Here is a 22,281-nt window from a genome sequence, read left to right on the forward strand (position 1 = left end):
ATAATAACCATCAGAAACCCAGTTTAAGTTAACTACACAGGAGACAAATAAGCTTACCTCGAGTACTGCATTTGTGGCGGTGGAGAAGGCGTAGATACAGTGTAAAGCACGCAGAAGTACTCGTAGTACTCGTGTTTTCTTTTTCTAAAGCAGCAGCGGGATTCGTCTGGAGTCGGGTTACCTCACGTCTGCACGTCTAGTTTTGCTGTCAGATTCTATAACAGCATTATTCTTGTGCTGCACAGCGCCGCATATAGCGCAAGCTTTTCCTCCATCACAAAATTGCCGGTGCATTCTGCGCGGCCCTGCTGATGGATGGCCACTTACAAGCATCACTATATACTCTCCTCTCCCGCTCCGCTTCTCAATCCTTTCATGCGTGGAGAGGTTTGATCTAATAGTCCGTAGAGCCAATCAAGTATTTCTTCACTTGGGGGGGCCACGGATTTACGTTGGGGCTAATGCAGCCAGCGCCCCGCTGCTTCCTGAATGGTATAACGCTCTCTTGAAGGATTTCTATGAAATCAGCCATGGTAACGGCCAGCGGGGATTCTAAAACAAGGCGACCGGAGACAAATATGTGGTTTGAATGAACCACTACCACACTGCAGTGGAGGCTTTAGTAGAAATTCCTCTTGCCATTAGAAAGCTGTTTTCATCCTGGTGCAGTTTCAGAAATGACAATTTCCTTATTGTTTAATTTGCTAAATATTTTTAGTACTAGATTCGATCCTTTCTTTTCTTTATCAAATAGCGAAGTGAGAGAAACATCTAGTAAATATCTAGTTTTTGTCTACAATACACATTCCAATTCCAAATACAAGTAAGTACGTAGTGTTCTTTCATATAGGACCAAAAGAAGCTGCATGTCCTCACATTCGGAACACTATTTTTGAACTCAAGACCAGATCGCTTATGTATCACCCTGTTCACCCTGAACAAAAGTGCACGGTGTGCAAATCTTACTAGAACCAAGACAGAACTCACTTACACTCAAGAAGAAAGACCTTTGTCAGTCCTTTGCTTATTTTCACAATTTCTACAAGAAAATGTCTTGATTAAACATATGATATGAATGCTCTAATAATGAATCCGTGTCGCACTTTTTTTTTTTTTTTAGAATAATCCAAACATTGGAATAGATGCCAATGACAGCATAACGAACCTTAGACTGGAACCATTAACTGTGCTGGTTAGTGGCCGACGAGCTGTGGGAGGGACGACCGCTCCTGTCTCGACGGCGTTGAAATACCGCGCAGGTTTCTGTCACCGCGACTCCAGGACGACCTCTGAGCTGTGAAGAAGGCTCTACCGCTCTGCACCGCGGGTGTGTCTGTGTGTGTGTGTGTGTGTGTGAATACGTTTGACGGCGAGGATTATATAACAGAGACGCCCGCTGCTGCAGGTCACCGTGAATGACAGCAGGCACGTGGAAATCATTACCAATACAAACGTGGCGTAGCCGCGCTCTCTCGTCTCTGCATTCGCTCCATTTGACCTGCAGCCTGACGAGCTGCACGTCATATGTACTGTGTGTGTGTGTGTGTGTGTGTGTGCAGGAAAGAGTTTAGCGTGGGACAGTGCTTCCCACCCCGAGAGAATGCATGAACAAACCTGACGAGACGGCTCTGATGAGCCGCGTGAAGCCGAACAAACACAAACACGAAGGGACATACGGAGCCCACCTACACACGCGGAGATCCATCTGTCCGTTTCCATGTTCAGGACTATTGATTTCTGTTGTCACGCACACACAATTACACTCGCACACTCATACGCAGCCCTACTAGAGCAGCAGCCATGGAGTGTTTTTTAACATCTGCAGTAGGTATGTGGCTGCTCCACCGCCGAACATACCGGCCCGTGTGAACTTGTATGAAGAAAAATACCAATTATGTATAAAGATGTAACGCAGTCCGTGTCTCTTTCCCCTCTCGTCTCAATCTGCACTTCTCCTTTAATGCGCATCCACTGAAAATAGAGTTCATGAGCGAGGATGACTTGTGTGGAGGACACACGGATCCAGTTTGGCCACTGATTCTATTCTAAAGGAAGTTTGTGAATTATTAAAACGCCGGTCTTCTTCCTCTGCTCCTCTGCTCCTCTCTCTCTCTCTCCCTTTCCTCTTTAGATCTAATTGTTCTCTTTTCTTACAGACTCTTATCATCCCCTTCCTACCTACTTTATTGTCGTTCAGTAGATAAGGGGTCAGATTGATTTGTGAAGCACTAGTTCAATGACTGTGTGTGTGTGTGTGTATTTGTGTCATTTGAGTGATGTTGGGTAACCCAGTGTTGTCCTTGGGGAAAGATGAGGCCCATATTCCAGCCTGTTATCACTGTGCCCAAACTCTCCTGTGCATTAAGACCGTCATTATTTACTGTTGCGTATGTCCCACCTCATTTTTTAATGAGGGTCCACCCAGCTCTCCAAGGGGGAACACAAAACAACACGGAGATGTAAATAAACTCTCATGTTTAGATATGTCAGATCATATGACATAACATATCTCATGTCCGTAATGGAATTTAAGGTATTTAGATTTCCAACAATGTGTTTATGTCCAAAATGGCTCTGTCCCATGGCGGCATGGTGTTGTTCTACACGCCGCTCCGTCCACTTTATGTGATTTTTAAATTCACACGTCTTCTTGACTGCTGGGACTATTTGCTGTTCCGTCATGCGCAACCCGGCAAACTCCTGAGAGCTCAGCAGTCTGCTAATAAAGCATTTCATCTGGAATCACAGCACAGGCAGAGGGAGGAACAGAGTGGTCGTAGTCATTTTTAGAACCGAGCGAATGATTAAATGATGACGCTGTAGCGCGCGTGCTCCACATGCAGTCTACCATCCCCAAACAGACCGAACCAGATCACACAATTTACCCCCAACGGATGTTGACTGACCAGCAGCCGGACGCATGTAGAAACCAGTGGGGAAATACGGCCGCACGTATCCTTGCCTCTCCCCTGCGGTTTATCGCCCAAGGCCTTATCTCTGACAGCGGCTCTGCCCTCTACTGTCTGCACGCGCCTGGTCACACGGACCTTCGGGCAGGCGTCCCGGGTGGTGGAAGTGCTCTCTGAATGCTTAGATGTAGCGTCATTTCTAAGGAATATCAGGGTGAGGTTGATACACATTGTGGCTCAGTTGGCTGTCAACCCTTTTTCTTCTTGAAATGAAAAAGAGGGAGGTGACAGGACTCAGTAAATGTAGAGGTTATTTAGTCAAATGTAATAGTTTTACATTTTAGAATGTGCCTTTGAACAAAAACAAACAGCCATGACTGGTGCGTTTTCCACACGCATGGATGTTTGCTTTCGATGTCTTGCTTTCTCCAGTTTTCTCCTCTCACTGCTTGACTCTCTTCCTCCTGGAGTTGCAGCCAAAGACTCGTTCCCATAACCTCTTCAGACCTGTGTGTGTGTGTTTTTGAAGAGAGGTCCTAAATGAGAGACAGATCGAAGGCCACGCACTCCTCGGGCACACACACACACACACACACACACACACACACACACACACACACACACACATTTGCAGCCCCCGGGGACTTGTGTAGGAACTATTTCCTGTTAGTAGTGAGGATGAAATATAACGTAACAACAGTGGTGGTCCTCCAGTGTGCTCCACTAGGGCCCGGGTCATTAATTGACCTTGTGTACAGCCACCTCTGTGAAGTCAGTCCCCCTGGGGCCTGTTTTTGAAAAGAAAGCGAACTTTCAAATGATGAGATCTGAGCTCAGCTCGTCCCAAAGACACTAATGTACTTATAGTCATTTCCTTCATACACTGTTATACGCAGTGAGTACCGAGTACCAATCGAAATGTGTTCACGGTCAATTATGAACGGTTCATACAAAGATGCCTGATCGGATGCTTAGTCTGACGTTGAACTCCTGGCAAACAGACTTGAGTGGAGTGTGGATCACTCATCGAAGGGAAGGGCATGAGAGAGCCAGTGTCAGACCTGGACTTTAAATAGGAATCTCCCACACTGGGTGATAAAGTAAGCAGCTATAAAAAAAACCTTATAAGAAACCTATCAACAAAATCTGAAAGAAATGATCTATAAACAGTAAATCACTCTTCACAGAGGAATACCTAAAAAAACTCCAAATTGCTCCATTAGGAGGAAAACCAAAAATGCTGTGAAAAAAACTTGAGGTCATTCTTAAGAAACAAGACCTGAAACGAGAGGAAGGTTAATCTTTCAAAATAAAACAGGAAATGACAAGACAAAACCCCAACTTGACGTCCAGTGACAGCCAGTAAGCGGTTGCATTTTTTAAAATTCGCATAACTTCCCACCGACAGCAGGTGTGCTCTCGTCATTATTTAAACCCACATATTTCATGCTTTTCAACACAATGGGGGGTTCTTGCTTGACAAGCAGGAGGAATGAAATGTGGATCCCTGAGATCTGAACTGAGGATTTGGATTTGAAAATGTTTTGATCTTTTTTATGGCTTTTGATACAGCAGAAACTTTCCCTAATTATATACACTTGTATCTGTTTTCAGTGTGTTTTTAACCCTCGGTACAAAATGTTGTAGCTATCTGAAATAGAATGAAGAATAAAAATTCATTATTCATTATTTCAGTTCTCACTCTACATAGAAGACAAAATACATCAACCACAGGTTCATACAAGCCACACGGAGACTCAAATAAAGTATTGCATTCAGGAGATGATCAACAGCAATGAGTTGGGAGGTGTTTGCAATAGAGAAGCTGCGATTCTCAATGACAGCAGGCGGGATGAGAGTCCAGCGACTTCCTCTTTAGCTGTGATGTCATCTGCTATAGGATCAGAGGCAAGTTGGCTCACTGCGTGGCTTCACCTTGAGAAGTGAAAATGCAGGAGCATGCACACGCGTGTGGATGCACTTTGGCTCCCATATGTGCCTCATGCAAATATAAGTGAACTCAAAGTGTACCATATTACAGCGTGTAGTCATGCTCTCAGTGGAACCCGTGTTCTCTGAGGAAGTACTGGCCACGTCGTTTTACTTCTTATCACTAAAAGCTTTGATATTTCTCAATATGTCATAAGCAAGACAACTAAATACACACAATAGTGTGTAATAGAGTGCACAACAGATGTGTCCAATTATTGTAGCTTCTGATATGCAGAGGAGTCAGTAATGATGGGAAGCAATGATCCCTAAGCTGCATTCACATAGAAGCCGTTACTGTGCTGCTGTTTATAACATGAACACATTATGGGAAATTGTTCATTCCTATTTAAGATGATTGTTGCCTTATTGTGGTCCTGATTAAGTACATTGTTTGGTCCAATTTAGACATTTTGCAGACTGCTGTCTTTGTGTGTTTTTGGTAGGCTGATTAGTTACAGATCAGTAGCTGCAGTGAGGGTGAATAATGAGGTTGATTAATTGAAATCCTCTCACTGTTCACAGACAGTGTGGAGCCAGTGCTCGATATCTGGTTCCGTTTGCATCTGATATATGCAGCGAAAAGAATAAGTAACACTGTTCTCCCGAAAATAGACTGGAAAGCCACACTTTTCTTCTCCATAGCAACAGTTCGCTGTTGAGCTCCGACTTGGAGTTGACAGAGTTGATTCTCGCCTTGTTTAGTGTGTGTGTGTGTGTTTGTGTTGTGTGCTCTGTACACTTCTCGTGACTGTCTGTTTGTCTGTTTATGTTTGTTTGTTTATGGATCTCCAAGACGTTGTTTGTGTGGTTGACTTAATTTTCCTGGGAGGGACATTTTGGCTTCGGCTAAATTGGTTATCACCCGTCAAACCCCCAGAAGACCTTGCCACGAAGGTACGGTCAAGGAGTCCTGTGTGCGGATACAATTTCACATGCAATACATCTTCACAATAATGCATTTGGGGTATTTATCAGGGGGAAAAAGGTCGCAAACAGCAAAACACGCAGTGCATCCGCAGCAATGGATTACCCTCGTTTCCCGTGCTTTAATCCGTCATGAACACGGACCCAGAAACGTACAGCTACTGTAGATGACGCGGCCTCTATTTGTGGACACAAACAAACACAAAAGTGCACACACACACACAGGCACACACAGTCAGTGCGTAGTGCCAGGCGCGGTCGGGGTTGCATCTCTCCAGATGGCGGGAACCGCCCACACACCAGCAGTTGTTATACAATGTGTATTGTGTAACAGCAGCGAGCAATAGCACCCCTCCTGTGCACGGACATGCAACACACACGCACACGCACACAGTCATTCAGGTGGTTGACACGCACACACACAAACATGCACATAATGTCTCCTTATTAGGGGGATTTCTTACAGCCCGCGCTCGATGAGACAACCTGCCTGCGGGTGGTCAAGTCTTCGCCGTTCAGCAGTCAACGAGCAGCTGTTCAGTAACCAGCCAGCCAGTGGGATGGAAAATGCATTTGGCTGTTTGACACACAGCTGTGCAGTTACAGGTAGATGCCTTTTTATGTGAACTAGTTCAGTAACAAAACAACATTTGTTCCCCGTTACTGACCTACATCTCTAGCAAACAATTCTACCCGTATCGCAAATGAGAGACTTTTGAATGGTGTCCCTCTTAAATAGTGACTCGGAAGGTCAGGACACAAAAAAACGATCGCTGTTATTCGTTATTAAACAGTTTCCTGTACTGTCTTGCTGGTCTGTTTTTCCGTCTCACGTTGACTCAACTCTTCTCTGTTTTATCTCAGCTTCACCTTGTTTACTTTCTCTATGCTTTTGTACGGTTTTCCTTTCCTTTCCGTGTAGTAATTATCAGGCTGTCAAAATGTTATAAAATATTTTACAACGCGACTTTGTTTACTTCTGAACTGTGCAGGGCGTAATTCCTCCACGTGTCAAACAGAACAGGGGGATTAGTGGCAAAAACGACCACTCAAAGCACCACTATGCTAAGCTATTTGCTAGGCTAAGCTGGCTGCTGGGCCACTTCCATTTCTACATGTAACGTTACCCTGCGCGGGACATGGTCTGCTTGTGAGTTCACAGTGTGTCCGAGTCAGCGCAAAGGACCAAGTAATGAGACAGCGAGCAGTGCGGAATCCCCTAAACACACGCACGCACGCACGCACGCACGCACGCACGCACGCACGCACGCACGCACAGGCTTGTGACTGGAGCTTATAGAACAGTTTTCTCTTCATTGCTTTTACTGCAAACATTTGTGTAGTGGCTCCCCTTCAACTCTCTCACACACACACACACACACACACACACTTCTCATATATCCTCATATACGCACACAGATTGACCCTTTACTTTATCTCTGGGTGTGTTTCTCCCCAAATGACAGCGTTGTCAGCTTTATGATCACACTGTTGAGTGTGTCTGTGTGCGTGGGGAGGCTTTATGATTACCTCACCCACCTTCATAGCGATTCCAGAGACAGTGAAAGTGGGAGGTTGTGGTGTGAAGGTGAAGGACGGTGAGAGTGGGGAGAGACAGATGGAGGATGGGAGGGGGTAAAACACTGGGGAGAAGGACGAGCACTGCTTGGAAAGAGGGAAGCGGGGAGGGAGGGAGGGAGGTATTTATGTTGAGAGGGATGTGAAAAAGGAAAATTTGGAACTGATCTCAGTGGGAGGAGGGAGTTAAATACATTGATAATAGCCGGGTTGTTCTACTGCATAGTGGATAGTAGATGGGAGTGGACTGAGGGAAAGAATCACGCGGGTTGCAAGTGAAGGAGGATGGAAGTGAACAGTGATGCTGCAGGAAGAGAATGACAGAAAGGAAATGGAAAGAAGGATATACAAATACATCATTTTACAGGCATAAATGTCATGTTGGCGATGGACTGTGTGGGTGTCTTTATGTTTATAAACTCAATCAAATATCACCAGTACCCTGATGAAGAGGACAGAATGTGCAAACAAACACACACACAAACAAACCAAGAGCTCACATCTACCCTACCCTGACCCATCTACCAGGCCTTAAAAACAGTCATAGTAATGATGTCTCCCCCCCTCTCTCTCTCTCTCTCTGCCTCTCTGTCAACCACACAAACCAAAACTCACACACTCAGAAACCAATATCCCTTCTTGCACAGCACCCATCCGACCTTCAACATTACTGCGCATATCGAAAGGAGTTTGATCAAGTAAGTGTGGCTTCAAATTGCTGTGACGTGTACATGAACACGGACACCAAACTATGTGCTTTTCCCAGCAGTTTGATTTATCACAAAACACAGAAAAAAAAGAAAACACAATAATAGTGTCACAGGGTGACAATTCAACAATTCAAAAGCAGGTCCTTGAATTTGAGGCAGCTAAATTGAAACTGAAGCAACATTGATTACACGGCTTGCACCCGAGCTTTTCCCAGCGTGACTTTGTGGTTGCTTCACATACAGATCCAACACATGCGTGTGTGCAAGGTACCGCTTACGTCCACAGCTAAGAGTTAAACAGCAACGAATGTATGACAGATTTAATGCGATAGAAACATGACATGAAGCGTCGTTAAACAACACATTACTACAGCTTTCATGCTGTCCACCAGCAAAGTAAGCCATCTCGCATACTTTGAGGTCAGTGTTGGTCGGTTTCCACTTTCAGACTACAAGACGCTCTGCGTGGTTTCTGCCAGGAATAAACCCGTTGTTCATTTTGGGAGACGTCAAAAGGTTTTGCTGCAGTTTGTCTTCACACAACTTTTGTGGCCGAACTGCTCTGCGATGTCGAGTAGCACCGAGCATTTACTGTCAGCGGGATGTTCAACCACAGCAGGAAAAGCATGCTCACTATCAACCAGTGGGAGTGTCTGTGACGTGCATACTTGTGTGTGTGTGTGTGTGTGTGTGTGTGTGTGTGTGTGTGTGTGTGTGTGTGTGTGCGTGCGTGTGTGTGAGACCGGTTCCCATGTAAATGTAGTAGGGCTCATAGACAGACTGGCTATAAATAGACTTGGCTCAGTGTGTGACTGCTGAAAAGAACCCGCACTCTTAAAGGAATATGATGGCAATTATTAGGGTACATTTCAGGTGGGGTTTTCGGGTTTAAGGGACAGCGAGTGGCTTTTAAGTTGGTTCTATTGGTTTGTAGCAACTAAATAGAACCCCGGTGGCATTCAGGTATCGGTGTCGCTTGAATTTTAGTACCACTCGCAGCTACTCTCATCGTCTTCTGAGTTACTAAATCGTTGCTTTTAAAAGATACAGCAGAGAGCGTATAATGCAGTGTGGTTGAACATTAAAAAGTGCTAATAAGTGTAGTTTATGGACAACAACCGTCTCCATATCTAGATCACTAGCATCGGAAAACATTTTTATTTTATGTTTTGTTGGTTCTACTTTTATTTTACATACACACACAGGCACCAGGTTGAATAAAATAAGCTGCACACGTCTTTTAAAAGAAAAAGAAAAAGGCTGCGCTGCCACGAGAACATGAAAACATCCTTTCTTCCTTATGTTATTCCTCGCGTGCTCCTAACGCAGAGGATGCACCGCGCCAACGTACTTGTTTTCCATCAAAAGTTCAAAAGCGCAGCGCGGGCGCTGCCGCTCCGTCAGTTAACCAATTGAGCGTGGAACTGAGCTGCCTGTAAAACATCCTCCGAGTGCTCATCTGACACGTGCACGGAGCGCACAATGGGCCACACATGAGTAAACCGACCGGGGGAAGCGGGAAGGTCAAATGAGGAAAGGCGACATCGGAGAAAAAGGAAGCGAGGGAGACGAGCGGCCGTTTGGGAAGAGGGAAACGAATGAGAAAGGCATGGGGGGGAGGGGCGGCAGGGGGGGCAAAGAAGTGAAGAGAGAGCAAGTTAACGAGGCGTGTAAGAATATTATTTCCCCAGACCGAGCAGCGGCAGTAACAGCCGCAGCAAATAATGAGCCCGACTTCATCAGCCGTGCAGATTTTGTGCACGTTTTCACGCCGACTCATCTTCTGAGCAGGGAGAGGCGCCGTTTAGGTCGGGTTGTACATTTTCTCCCAAGGCCAAAGTGCAGGGAAAAGAGCTTTGTCGCTGCTCTGGAGAGGGCAGGTCTCTTTATTGTATTCATTTAATTTATTTAATATTTTATGGAAGGAATACACGTGAGTGAAGATAACATTGGCATAAGCTTGTGGTTTTAATCGTTGATAATAAGTTTTATTGTACCATCATTATATCTATCTATTATCTGTTTTTGTTGGATCACATTATGCTTTCTCATTCTTATTTTGAGTGGTTTTTGCAAACAAATCAGGCGAGTACGAGGCCTGCAGCTATGAGGTTTGTCTAATTTCTTCCACATTTCCCTTCTTTGCAATCTGCTTTTCTTCCTCCTGTCATACTCTGCCTCCCTCCCTCCCTGCATCTGTCTGGGAGCTCCTGGTGAATCATTACTTTGGTTCAGAGGACGGCACCACTGAGCTTGTCTCCCAGCAGGGTGTACGTGTGTGTACGCGTGTGTGTACGCGTATGTGTGTGTGTGTCCTACCGGTGTTGGTAGCAGCGTCTCAGGAGTGCTCCATTAGCCTTTGAAGATCTTCAGATCGTCAGAGAGAGAGAGACGCAAATTCATTTTTTCTGTTATCAAACTCAGCATCGACTCTGTTCCTTTTGTTTCTTCTTTTTGCGTCTCTTTATTTTATTCATTCTCTCTGTTATCGTCCCACAGTCATCTGCCACTGCATCTTTTCTTTTCTTGCATTCTTTCCTTTCCTAAATCTATGTTTGGTTCAGAGATGCTGTGTTTCCATTCTGCATGGTGTTTGAGTTCGGGTTTAACTGCTCCTCATTATTCTCAGCTACGCTGCAGACAGAAAGCGAGCTGGGCTGACATCCACGTTATTAAATACTCATCGATTAATTATGATAAACTCTGCAACCGGCCACTCGGCCTTACGTTTCAGCTGACGTGCTCATTGAAAGGAAAAGAAAAACAAAGCTTGACACATGACATCAGAGCCCTGATTGTTTGAGGGACTTGAAGTATTGTGTCTCCTCCGCAGACGCACATTATCTGCAATATATCTGCACATTACATTACCACCTGCTTTCAGTTTAAAGATAAAACATCTATTACATCGCTCGACTCAAACTCCAGTACACAGTTTGCATTACATAATGTATTTGCGTCATTGTTTTTCATGTGCAACATTTAAGCATCAATGTTCTTTTTTACCTACTCTGTGATTGCATGTGAAAAGCAGTAAAATGTTTTAACAACGTGCATCTGAACAAATAAAGCTAATTTTGAAAAAGGGAGAGATCGAAACTCGTGAACGGAACTTTAGCAGATAAAAATGCCAAAGGATTAGTGAAGGATAAATCCTCCCAAATCATTACTTCACACATTGTATGACGATCGGTTGATAATCACAGCTTGAATATCAAATGTATGAGACAACTTTGTTGCTGCAGTAGAAGCACTAATCCTACAACCTCTGCTACTTTGTGTGTGTACATGGATGTATGTGTGTGTGTACGCGTGTGTCTGTGCGTCCTTGTGTACGTGAAAAGCAATCTGCTCGTCTGGATTGTCTGTGAAGCAGATGAGTGTGTGTGTGTGTGTGTGTGTGTGTGTGTGTGTGTGTGTGTGTGTGTGTGTGTGTGTGTGTGTGTGTGTGTGCATGAGACAGGCTGACCTGTACGTCCTGTGAGCTGCAGGGCCGAGATCACATACTCACACACACACACACACACAGTGCGGCCAGGTCCAATTGTCTGGTTGCTGGGCAATGTGCTCGCTGCCGTCGACCATAACAAGACTTCTCTCCATCAATCAGCTATAGAGTGCTCTGCTCCAGTAATGATGTCATCACATACACAACGGTGCACACACACACACACACACACACCAATGAGCATCCCAAGGTCAAAAACAAAGAGGATGAGATAAGAGTGTAGTGTATGTGTGTGTGTCAGTGTGTTGAGAAATGAGTGTTGATTGTCATTACCTTGCAAAATATTGCTGTAGGAGGCAATGTGCTCACAGGCTACATAAATCTCACACACATCACGTGCACACACACACGCACATATACACACAGGCAGAGCTTTGCTTTACTCTGAAAAGTCACCGAAGTGTGTTACGTTTGATTCATTTCTTCCGCTAACTCGCCCATCCACGCACACTTACACGTTTACAAGCAATTGAGCACAAAAGATACCCCACGGATATTGTGCGCGCTACTGTTGTACAGGCCTACAACGTGTTGGCGATGCGCGCCATAGTGCACGTGGTGTGTATTTGTGAGCATCAAGAGCCTCACGAGTATTTTGACATTAGATAACGTACCGTACTTTCCTGACTGATTTTGGACTTGGTGCACATCCACATTAAAGGAGAAAAAGTGGCCTCAGCCACACAAGATCAGCGCACACCATCGCGGATGTTTACTGAAAATGCAAAACTTAGAACAACTTGAATGAAGTGATACTTGAGAATGAAAAAGATGTCTGGCCGTTGATCTGAACCTTCTTAATTTGCATGCTCACGAGCAAACGTGAAATGTATCTGAAGTGACGCCGTCCTTTACCTACACACATGCACGGACACACTCACTAATTGCTTCAGAGTGACACAAGTACACACACACACACACACACACAATACCGCACACACTTTGTCCGGGTCCAGCTGTGTCTCTGCCAGGCTGTGGGGCAGGGGGCCAGCACAGTGAGGTGAAGAGAGTAGCAAGAACACTAACTGGCAAATCAGTAGCCAATTAAAAACGCTCAGCAGTGTGTGTGTGTGTGTGTGTGTGTGTGCGTCTGTGTGTAAGTGTCCTTGTTTGACTGCCAAGGATCGGGTTGGCACAGAAGCATGCTTCCTATTCTCTCAGCATGCCCCCTTAACGCAGAAGCTTACACACCAACACACACACACAAACACACCCATGCAGATTGGTCTCTACCCATTGTTCTTATTTAGGACAAATGAATGCATGTCCTTTCTGTGTGTGTGTGTGTGTGTGTGTGTGTGTGTGTGTGTGTATGTGTGTGTGTGTGTGTGTGTGTGTGCGTGCTCCTCCCAAAAGTGACATTTTATAGTTCCACAAAGCGAAGCTCAGACAGGACGCTCTACTCCACTTACTTAACACAACAGCAGTCATTGTCACGCATAGAGGCGGAGCTTGGTGTTGACGTGGTTACGGTGTGTGTGTGAGAGAATGTGAGCAACAGCTGCCTCCTTCAGCTACTTCATCACCTAATCACGAGTACTTGTTTTGTCCATTGGTTATTTTCCTTCTCACCTTTTTGCGGATAAGGAGCAATGAACCAGGTCACACTTTCTGAGATTTTGTCCTCGTGACTCTAATGAAATTACTGTGAAGTTCAATGTGATCATCGCTGACTTCCTCCTCTGGGCGGCGCGTTGTCTTTGTGTCAGGGCGGGCAGTGCACAGCCCGAGGAATATTCAGTCCAAAAGCCTGGTTCTCGTCTGGGGGGGGGGGTTGACAGGTGCTCAGTATGGAATGATGAGGCGAGGACCGCTCTTAAGCGTGTGCGCCATTGTTCTCCCTCTCCTCCGCGACCATCCGCTCCAGCGCCGACATCTCCAACCTTCACACGAGTGCATCCTAACCAAACACCCGCTGATTCTCTGGGCTATAGATGGTGTCACATCGGAGGTGGGCGAGTTCGGGGAGTAACAGACAACATATTTTAGACCTTTTACCTTCGCTGAATTGAGTTTTGATTTGCTTCCTGGCTTGTGAAAAATGGAGTATAAAATAATGTTCACGTCAGCACTCTGAACCTCACACAGCCGCCACGTACACACTTCCACTAACACAGCAAATGAGTGTGTAAAGGACGCTGGCCTTTCCAGACGTGTGTGCACCCAAGATAACATTCCTCCCTGCTCCGAGCACCTTGAGCCTTCACGGGGCGGATCCCTCGCTTGCGGTATGGCAGATATGTCGATGTACTAGTCCAGGAAAATGGGTCTGTGGTTGAGCGAGGCATTTCCCTTACATCGCAGCGATGGTCAGTCACCGCATTCTTCTGTCCCAGCCAACCAAACAACAGCTGTGAGACACTGCGTCAGCTCTGAACTATTCCCGTCTACGTGCGTGCGTGTTCCCGTGATTTGCCGGTCTTGATTTATGACGAGTGATTAGCTGCGTGCCAGAGGACGCGTGGACGGGAAATTCGCCCGAGCACGTGGAAAGAGAAATTGAAAGCTAGAGGGCTTCGAGGTGTTCCCACGACTGCGGTTGGAAAGGTTAAATGAAAAAGAACGCAATAAATACACACATTTTTAGGCGAGCATTTAGTTTTTAGCGTTGTCTGTCTGTCCTCCGTCCCCAGTTCTGCTGTAACCTTTAAACACACATGGAAGCTTTTATCCAGCATTCATCTGTGCTTTTTTCTGAGTGCAGCCTCCAGAGGCCATTTGGAGGAAAGTCTGCTGCTGTTGACCTTTGAACCCCAACAATCATTTAAAAAAAAAAAGAGGCTGCACTGTTTGAAAGAACTGGTACAGTAATCAAAGGATCGGGTGATTGTGGGGGGGTTTAGTTGTTTTTACACTCTGAGAGATTAAGAATGCGAGCTCTTTAACAGATGAAGCGATGCTCGAGTGGAACGCTGGAAATGCACGTGAAATACTTTCCCCCTTTTTAGACAAGGGGCCCCCTTCTACCAGCGCACCACCTAGTTATTTGTATGGTTTAGTTATTTTTATCATTTAGTCTCATTCGTTAGAACCAACATTTTTAGTACATGTGTTAAACAAACGAGTACAATTCTTTCGTCTGAACGAATCCCCCGTGTGTGTCAATTTGCATTTAAACCTCTTAAACGTTTTGGAAAGAAAGCCTCCGTCCTCCCTTTTCTCACCGACGCGTCCCGGCTTTCCGCGCTCCCCGCTGTTCCTCGCCGGTCGTGCCAGTGTTGTCCTCCCAGTGAGTTTGTATCTGCTTCTTCTCCGCCACCATCTGTCTGCTCCGCTCTCCGCCTTCCCATCACCTCTCTCTTCCTCTGTGTCTGCTTTACCTCACGGCCTTTCTATTCCCTCCATCAGTCGCCCCTCAGGTCACCTCTGGCCCACGTACCCAACCTTCTTTTATTACCTTTGGCTATTTCTCCCTCTTTCTCCTTCCCCCTCGCTCTTTTTTGCACCGTGATGGACCGTCCGCTAAGCCGTGGCCTCAGTGCACAACTATTATCTCTTCCTGTGTTTCTGCCTGACGTACACACATTACAAACAGCTTCCCCGCTGCTCTACAGAACACACTGGACGCCCATTGATTTAAACACGTCTGCAGCGCTTCCTGTTTCTTTCTCTTACTATTCACTGTCCGCCTCACCGTCCCATTATCACCTCTCGCTTCCACTGTAGCTCTCAATCCCCCGTAGAGCAGAGTAATCACGCATAACGCGACAAGTGTGCGTGGAAAGATATATATGCCACCATTACGAATGCAACGCACACACAAAAGCGGCAAGGTGCTGAATTCCCCCCCTTCTCTCTTCCTGTTACCGGCAATAACAAACTTTCCCACAGCTAGACAGCGACACAAACACACTCCCACCTCCTCCCTCGTCCTTAGACATGTGAGAAGTGGGCCAGTTAGATCTTTGACATCCCACAAACACACACATGCACACACACATGCACACACAAACACACACATGCACACACACACACACCTCAGATGACATGCAGCAGGGAAGATGTCTTTTGTAACTTCCCAATCATCCCAACACAACCGGACTAATTCGTCCCAGAGTGTGTGTGTGTCCGTCTCCTGTGCCGGTGTGTGTGTGTGTGTGTGTGTGTGTTTGTGTGGGCGTCCAAGTCGGCTTGTTGCTCATTTGATTTAAAGATGCATTTGGAATAATGCGTATGGATGCCTGTAAAGAATATACACACAAAGGATTTTCATAGGTCTAAATGTCTCAAAAACCGTTTAATTTCATTTGAACGAGTGAATATTACGTTCATTTTCCACCATCGAAATCATCCCGTGACTCTCCTCTCCCTTATTTAGTGTCAACTCTTGTTGTTGCTTCCTCCACCAGAGAGTGGCGAGTCCCGGAGTCAACGCACGGCATTGAGGGACAACCTGGAAGCCTCTGCATGGGCTCCACCACCTGCTGAGGAAGCAGCGGGGTCCGGAGGGGTTCCGTTGAATGAGGCGAGTTTTCATTTGAATAGATTCGGTTAGCTGGTTCTGTGAAGAGATTGGAGACCCGTATGGCGTTAAATAGAATCCTCTTTACTGCTGAATCGTTGCTGACAAGCCGCTGCCATTTTGCTATTACGAGCGAAAAGCTGTCATGTTTCCTTCACTGTCATTAGTTCATACGCATGTTAAGCAAAGTGCACTTCATTGCAATGCAAGGTTTTTGTCTCGGCAGCGAGTGAATCAGGTTGACATTCATGGCTCACTCCCTTAATCCTCTTTCTCTGTCTTTGACTATAATAAGCAAAAGATAAGGTGGATTCACTCGCTCTTTACAACCTCTTTATAGAGATTGAAGAGAAAAAGATAAGAGGGGATCTTCCGGATACAGATTTGGAGCCAGCGGGCCTTGCCTCACTGAGTTTGTTCACTGCTGTGATCGTAGGCAGTTTCAGGGTCGGGTGAGTTAGTCTCCCTGGTGATGAGGCCGCATCGGAGCTCTCTTTTGGAACAGCAATGTATTTTCACGCATAACACCTTCAGGAACCAGTTAGCGAGGGGCCTTATTTGCAGCGCTGAGCGTATGAAGCGCGTCCCATAGATGCCTGGATGAGGCCTTTGGAAGGGGAATGCACTTTGCTGCTGTCTCGTAATTCATTCAAACGTCTTTGCTGAATCTCTACAAAAACAAATCTGTCCTTCATGTTACAAGTAAACCACTTGTTTGCTTTGTTGTCTGACACAAAGGCTGTCTACGTCTGTGTTAATGTTGACTCCCGGGGGAGGAATTCCCTTTTTACTTTCTCTGGTTCCATCAGGCAGCAAGGTCGCGGGGTCAGCCGCACAACAGCACCTTTAGCGGTTTATAACCGATTATCTTGCTGGGGGGCATTTCTGCGCAGCAGTTGAGGACTGGATCTCGGGCCTTTGGTCGTGACGGTCTCACCGCGAGGCATTCTTCCACCGCGAAAAAAAATAAATAAATCAATATGAACATTTAAGGAACATTTTTCAAGTTCTTTCCTCCCGTACTGCCTCGTACATTTGGAGATGAGTGTTATTTTCCACTCGCCTCTCTCCCTGATGGATTCTCTGCGTGTCTGTTTACTGCTGTCGTGAGCAATAAAAAAAAAAAATGGATGCGCGGGATTAATGTGTAACGTTAGCGGCAGGTGGAGTCCCAAAGCAGCACTGGTCTGTCCGGCTGCGCGCTGATAATGTGCATCACACTAATTAAAAACATTACATAATTGTACGCTGGTCACTCTCACTCACCCCACTGGGAGCGGGGGAGTTTCCGCCCGTCTCCCTTCCTCTCACTCGCTCTTTCTGCCTCGTGTCGTTTTCAGTACCTGTCGGCGGCGCTTTATCGTGTTCACTGCAGCCGACGCATGTCAGACCGATATTTCACAAGATGTGCTTCTCATTTTTTTTTTTTCCTTCCTTCCTTCTGTCTCCCTCACTGTGCTGAGTGTGTGTGTGTGTGTGTGTGTGTGTGTGTGTGTGTGCGCGCGCCATCGCCGTCTTTCCTTGATGAAGCCAATGAGTAAAAAGTGTGGTTGCTTAAGTGTGAGGGAGAAACGGAGAGAGAGTGCTGGTGCTATTCTTGGCTGCTCGGGGAAGTCTTGGCTCCCCGGCGTATGGGAAAAGTGCTCTTGGCAACTCTTGAGCCGAGGCATTCCTTTATGCTGTCCTCTCGAAACACTCACACACGGAGACAGACACAAACTTGTTTTCAACACTCGGGGGGGGGTGTTGGCATTGATGCAGACGGTCCGCTGGAGACTGAACGCCACACGCTCAAACCAACCTTCACATTGACCAGCAAGCGAAGACGCAACCGCGGTTTACCTTGACTGGACGTGACCCACAACGCCAAGGAAAAAACACTTTTTACATCTACGAGCTCCTTTGGTTACAATCTGTTGAGTATCTTCTCTCTCACAAATACACACACACGCGAGCGCACACACGCACTGAGAGGAGAAAGACTAAGTGCTGTCTCAAAAGAGTTATCTCTCGTAGTACTACATCATGCCCCGAGGCCCGAAGCCAGAGTTTCACTGTCACTGTCTCTCTCTCACACGCCCACACACACACACACACACACACACACACACACACACACACACAGCATCCTGCATTTGATCCCTTGAATCAATCGCCCAAGGAGTGGGAAGTTATCTGCTTGACTTCTATCGGCTAATATATCGCCTTAGTCTCTCTCTTCACGTCCGTTTCAATCTGCTTTCTCTCTCTCGCTGCAGTGCCACTACGAGGTGACATCGCTGTCTCCCTGCAGGTTTTTTCGGGCCTTTCTTTTCCGGTTCCTTGCCTCGTCCTCTCCCTCCTACTCCCTTCATCCTTCTCACCTCCCTTCTTGTCGTCCGCCCCCCCCCTCCTTTGTTCCTCACACGTTTTCTTTTCCACAATTTTCCCACAAACAAGCAAAGTGTTGGCGCTCTTTAAGGCATTAACCGTGTTTGTTGTTGAAATTGGGTCGGGGTCAAAGGGTTCGCACACAACCACCCTCAAGACAACTGAATGTGTGCGTGTGTGTGTGTGTGTGTCTGTCCATGAGACAGTTGCATCCAGGCTGAAGAATTTTGGCCGCAAGAATGTTTTTTTTGTCACAGCACTGCACACACACACACACACACACACATACACACTCACGTGCACACACACACACAGACACACACATACACACTCACGTGCACACACACACACACACTTGCTGGTCTTTCCTCAGTTTGAAAAGGTCCAACCAGAGAATGTCAGCCAGATGGAATTTCCTTTCATCTGTGTTTGTGTGTTTGTGTGTTTGTTTGTGCGTGCATAGAAACTACTGAAAATAATGATGTTGAAGGAAGTCAAAGATCAGTAAGCAAAGTGAGATAAGCAACGAGACACGTGTGCAGTCAGTCTGTCTTCTGTCTTCTCGTGTTTCTTCTCATATTCCAACAGTAGCCTCCACGTGCAAACTGCTCCGTTAAGGCAGGAGGGACTGGAAGCACAAACTGTTTTAGTAATCATTTTTAACTAGCAATCGGTTTTAACTAGCACCTTTTTATGTATATTTAGATTTTTTGTTTTGTTTTGTTTGTATAAGTATACTCATCTGTTCATAAGAATATGATAGTGTAAAATATATTGTTAAGAACATTTTATATTTTCAAATATTAAACGCAGAAACACATCTGCCGAGCCCTAAATGGTACCACATTGGATGTGCGTGTTTGTGTGTTTGTGTCTTCTCCGTCCTCAACCACGACTCTGTCTGACATTTGTATCCCTGAGCCTTTTTATTCGCAAAAGGTGGAAACCACGGCCGCTGACACGAGCATCCACGCCACGTCAGTGCCAGCCGGCCTGCCGGGCCTTTCACAGCCGCTCACCTCGACTCGCTGTCCGATGTGTGGACACATGCGGACCCCATCACGTAGCCTGCGTGTGTGTGTGTGTGTGTGTGTGTGTGCAGCATTAGTCTACAGTTGTGTCTCTATTGCCATTCGTCTCGGGCAGGCGGGCCGCGGAGGCGGTTTAGCACCCTCCTCGACGCAGCCGCACATCCCACACCTGTCAGCACGTCCTCCACCCGTCCTCCACCCGTCTTCTCGGAGAGACGATCGCACGCGCTTTATCTCACCGCGTTCCACCCACGTGAAAACATCTTGGGAGCACAAATGTGAGGTGTGATAAACGCTGAGGAGGACTTGCTTTGAAATGGTATTAGGACTGAATGATGAATAGTGATTAATCGTCATATTAAGCAAAAATAAATACAACGCAAAAGGGAATATCTGACTTTTGCTTTGCAAAAATGTATTAATATTATGATGAAAATGACACTATAATCACATGATTCATCAACCCATAACGGTTTTTTTTATAATTAATTATCCGATATGGACAACAAAATAAATTGGATTTAAAAGACATAAAATGGGCAATGAAAAGCCAGATGAAGGAGATAAAGGAGACTCTTCGTCATATCGCACATCACAGGCTTTGCCCTCTAAGGTCTCGTGGACAAACGTCTCCTTGTCCTCGATCGCCGATTGAGCCGTCGTATCTAATCAAAGTGGTCAATGAAATGTCTTCATATTTTAATTTTTGTAAAGTGAGTAACATTCGCTCTCAATTCATGTGAGCGTCTTCTGGTTGAGGATCTGACAAAGGAGTGATGGCTGCGTGGGTGGAAGGAATGAATGGATGGTGGAATGATGAATGAATTAAATCTGTCCTCCTTTCTTCCGCTTCTCTTTTCTAGCTTTTATCTTTTTCCTTTTTTCACTACAACTGCCCCCCCCCCCCCCCTCCCTCCCTCCACCCCCTTCCTACATATTTCTCTCCTCCTCCCTTTAATGCAGGAACACACATTCCCTGAGGAGGATTACATACTGTATTGTCTTTGAAATAACGCCTGGGTGTGTATGTCTGCACGTTTGTGTGTCTGAATGTCGGTGCGGCCTTACGTCTGTGTGTGTTTGTAAATACGTCCACTGTACGTGTGTGAAAATGAGAAAGAGTGAGAGTGCATGGGTTCGTGTTTGTGTGCGTTGTGTGAATGCATGTGTGTGTGTGTGTGTAGTAGGATTATAGAGCAATAGAGGAGCTTAGCAGTGATTTGCCCATCCATTCCAGTCCCTCCCTAATCCTACACACACACACACACACACACACACACACACACACACACACACACACACACACTGTCGGGATCTAATAGTGTGTGTGGATTAGTAGGTTTGTGAATGGGATGTGGCTCTGGGTTGACGTCGCGCACTACACTGCCAGCAAACTGGCACGGGGCTCGTTGGGGGAGACGGAGGGAGGCGAAGGGAGGCTGCGTTTGTGTGCGGCGCTCGCAGGGCGCCCATTGACGCGATTACGCAACGATTACAACGAGGTTATGAGCGATAGATCGTCGAGGGAACGCGGCCTTCGATCGCTTCGCACGCTCAGACGGATGGATGGAAAGACGAGGGCCAACGCGAGAGCCCCGACGAGGAGGGGGAGGACGGGGGGGAGAGAGAGTGTGTGTAAAGTTTTGCGGGGGCGAGCGTGTGTGTGTTCTGTGTGAGAGTCTGGGATATGTATATAGGTGTGAGTGTGTAGAAGCTTTTCATCCGTTTCCTTAGTGACCGGCTCCGACTGAGACCGCCACACGAGGAGGGAAAAGAGAGCAGTCATTTTACCACAACGTTTTACCTCCAAATCGTGGGGTTAATTGTGCCAGAGGAAGAACACAAAATCCCAATTTGTTTTTGTTTGTTTCCGTCCGTTGGGGCTCAGCATAATGCAGCCCGTGTTTACTACAGCTGCATCGTTTGAATATGTTTATATGAAAAACAGAGGAGAGTTGCGACAAGTTTCCCACGATGTATTCAAGATGCAGCTGTGCAGAGGAGACCTCAGTGATACAATATCATGCTTATAACACGCTGAAGTCGTGAAGTACACACATACATAATTAGGAGGCAATGTGCTTTATAGACATTTCTAAGCTCAGGGGCAATGCAACATTTTGCTCAGTGGCTATGGACATTAGCCAGTTCTGATGAAGTGGTATTCTCTCTCTCTCTCTCTCTCTCGCCAATTGTAAACAAAGTGTGCTCTGGTCTTGTGTGGAAGCCTTTGAGTGGTCAGAAGAGAAAAGCGCTGTGTCTCTGTCTTGATATTACATCTTTCTTAAGGCTGTACATCAGATCATTTCCTTTTATAACTTTCTGTAATAATTTGATAATATATATAGATTTAATAAGATGTATCTCTTATACACATAAATGAATATGTGTTCATAATATGAGGGAATGCCAAACTGTCCCTAATACCATATATGTTTTTTTAAAGAAATGTTATTAGATCTAAACTGGTCTGGTTTCAGAACAGGAAGGATATTTTGTGATTGTAGACATTGTAGCAAGGATTGAACTGCATCCACAGAAAGTCCAGCTGCCCCAACACAAAGTGCAAACACATAAGGGTACATGACATCATCTCACAGTGCTTTCACCCAAAATGCTTTCCGACATAAAATGTTATAACTTGCGCAAAGGGCTATTTCCCAATCTCCTTATCCAGCTGAGCTTTTCTCGGTACAATTTGTTAGTTTTTGCTTGGTGAAATCAAGCAGACAGGAAGACCAACCAACACAAACAGGATGTGTTTTTAGTGCATGTTTAGACCCGTAGAGTCCAGTGG

General features: G+C 46.0%; 1 protein-coding gene across 3 annotated transcripts in view; it reads left to right on the plus strand.

Moving 5' to 3' along the window:
• Positions 1–22,281, plus strand: part of atxn1a (ataxin 1a) — a 58,683-nt gene that overhangs the window by 23,891 nt on the left and 12,511 nt on the right. For 2 of the 3 annotated variants that reach the window (XM_078081397.1, XM_078081398.1), the window contains exon 3: positions 15,971–16,086. The exons of the other annotated variant lie outside the window; for it this stretch is intronic. The gene's annotated coding sequence lies outside the window, so the exon portion shown is untranslated. The remainder of the gene's footprint in view (positions 1–15,970; positions 16,087–22,281) is intronic. 3 annotated transcript variants of the gene reach the window in all.

Source organism: Gasterosteus aculeatus, chromosome 10 (assembly GCF_964276395.1).
Source record: "Gasterosteus aculeatus chromosome 10, fGasAcu3.hap1.1, whole genome shotgun sequence".
Lineage (NCBI taxonomy): Eukaryota > Metazoa > Chordata > Actinopteri > Perciformes > Gasterosteidae > Gasterosteus > Gasterosteus aculeatus.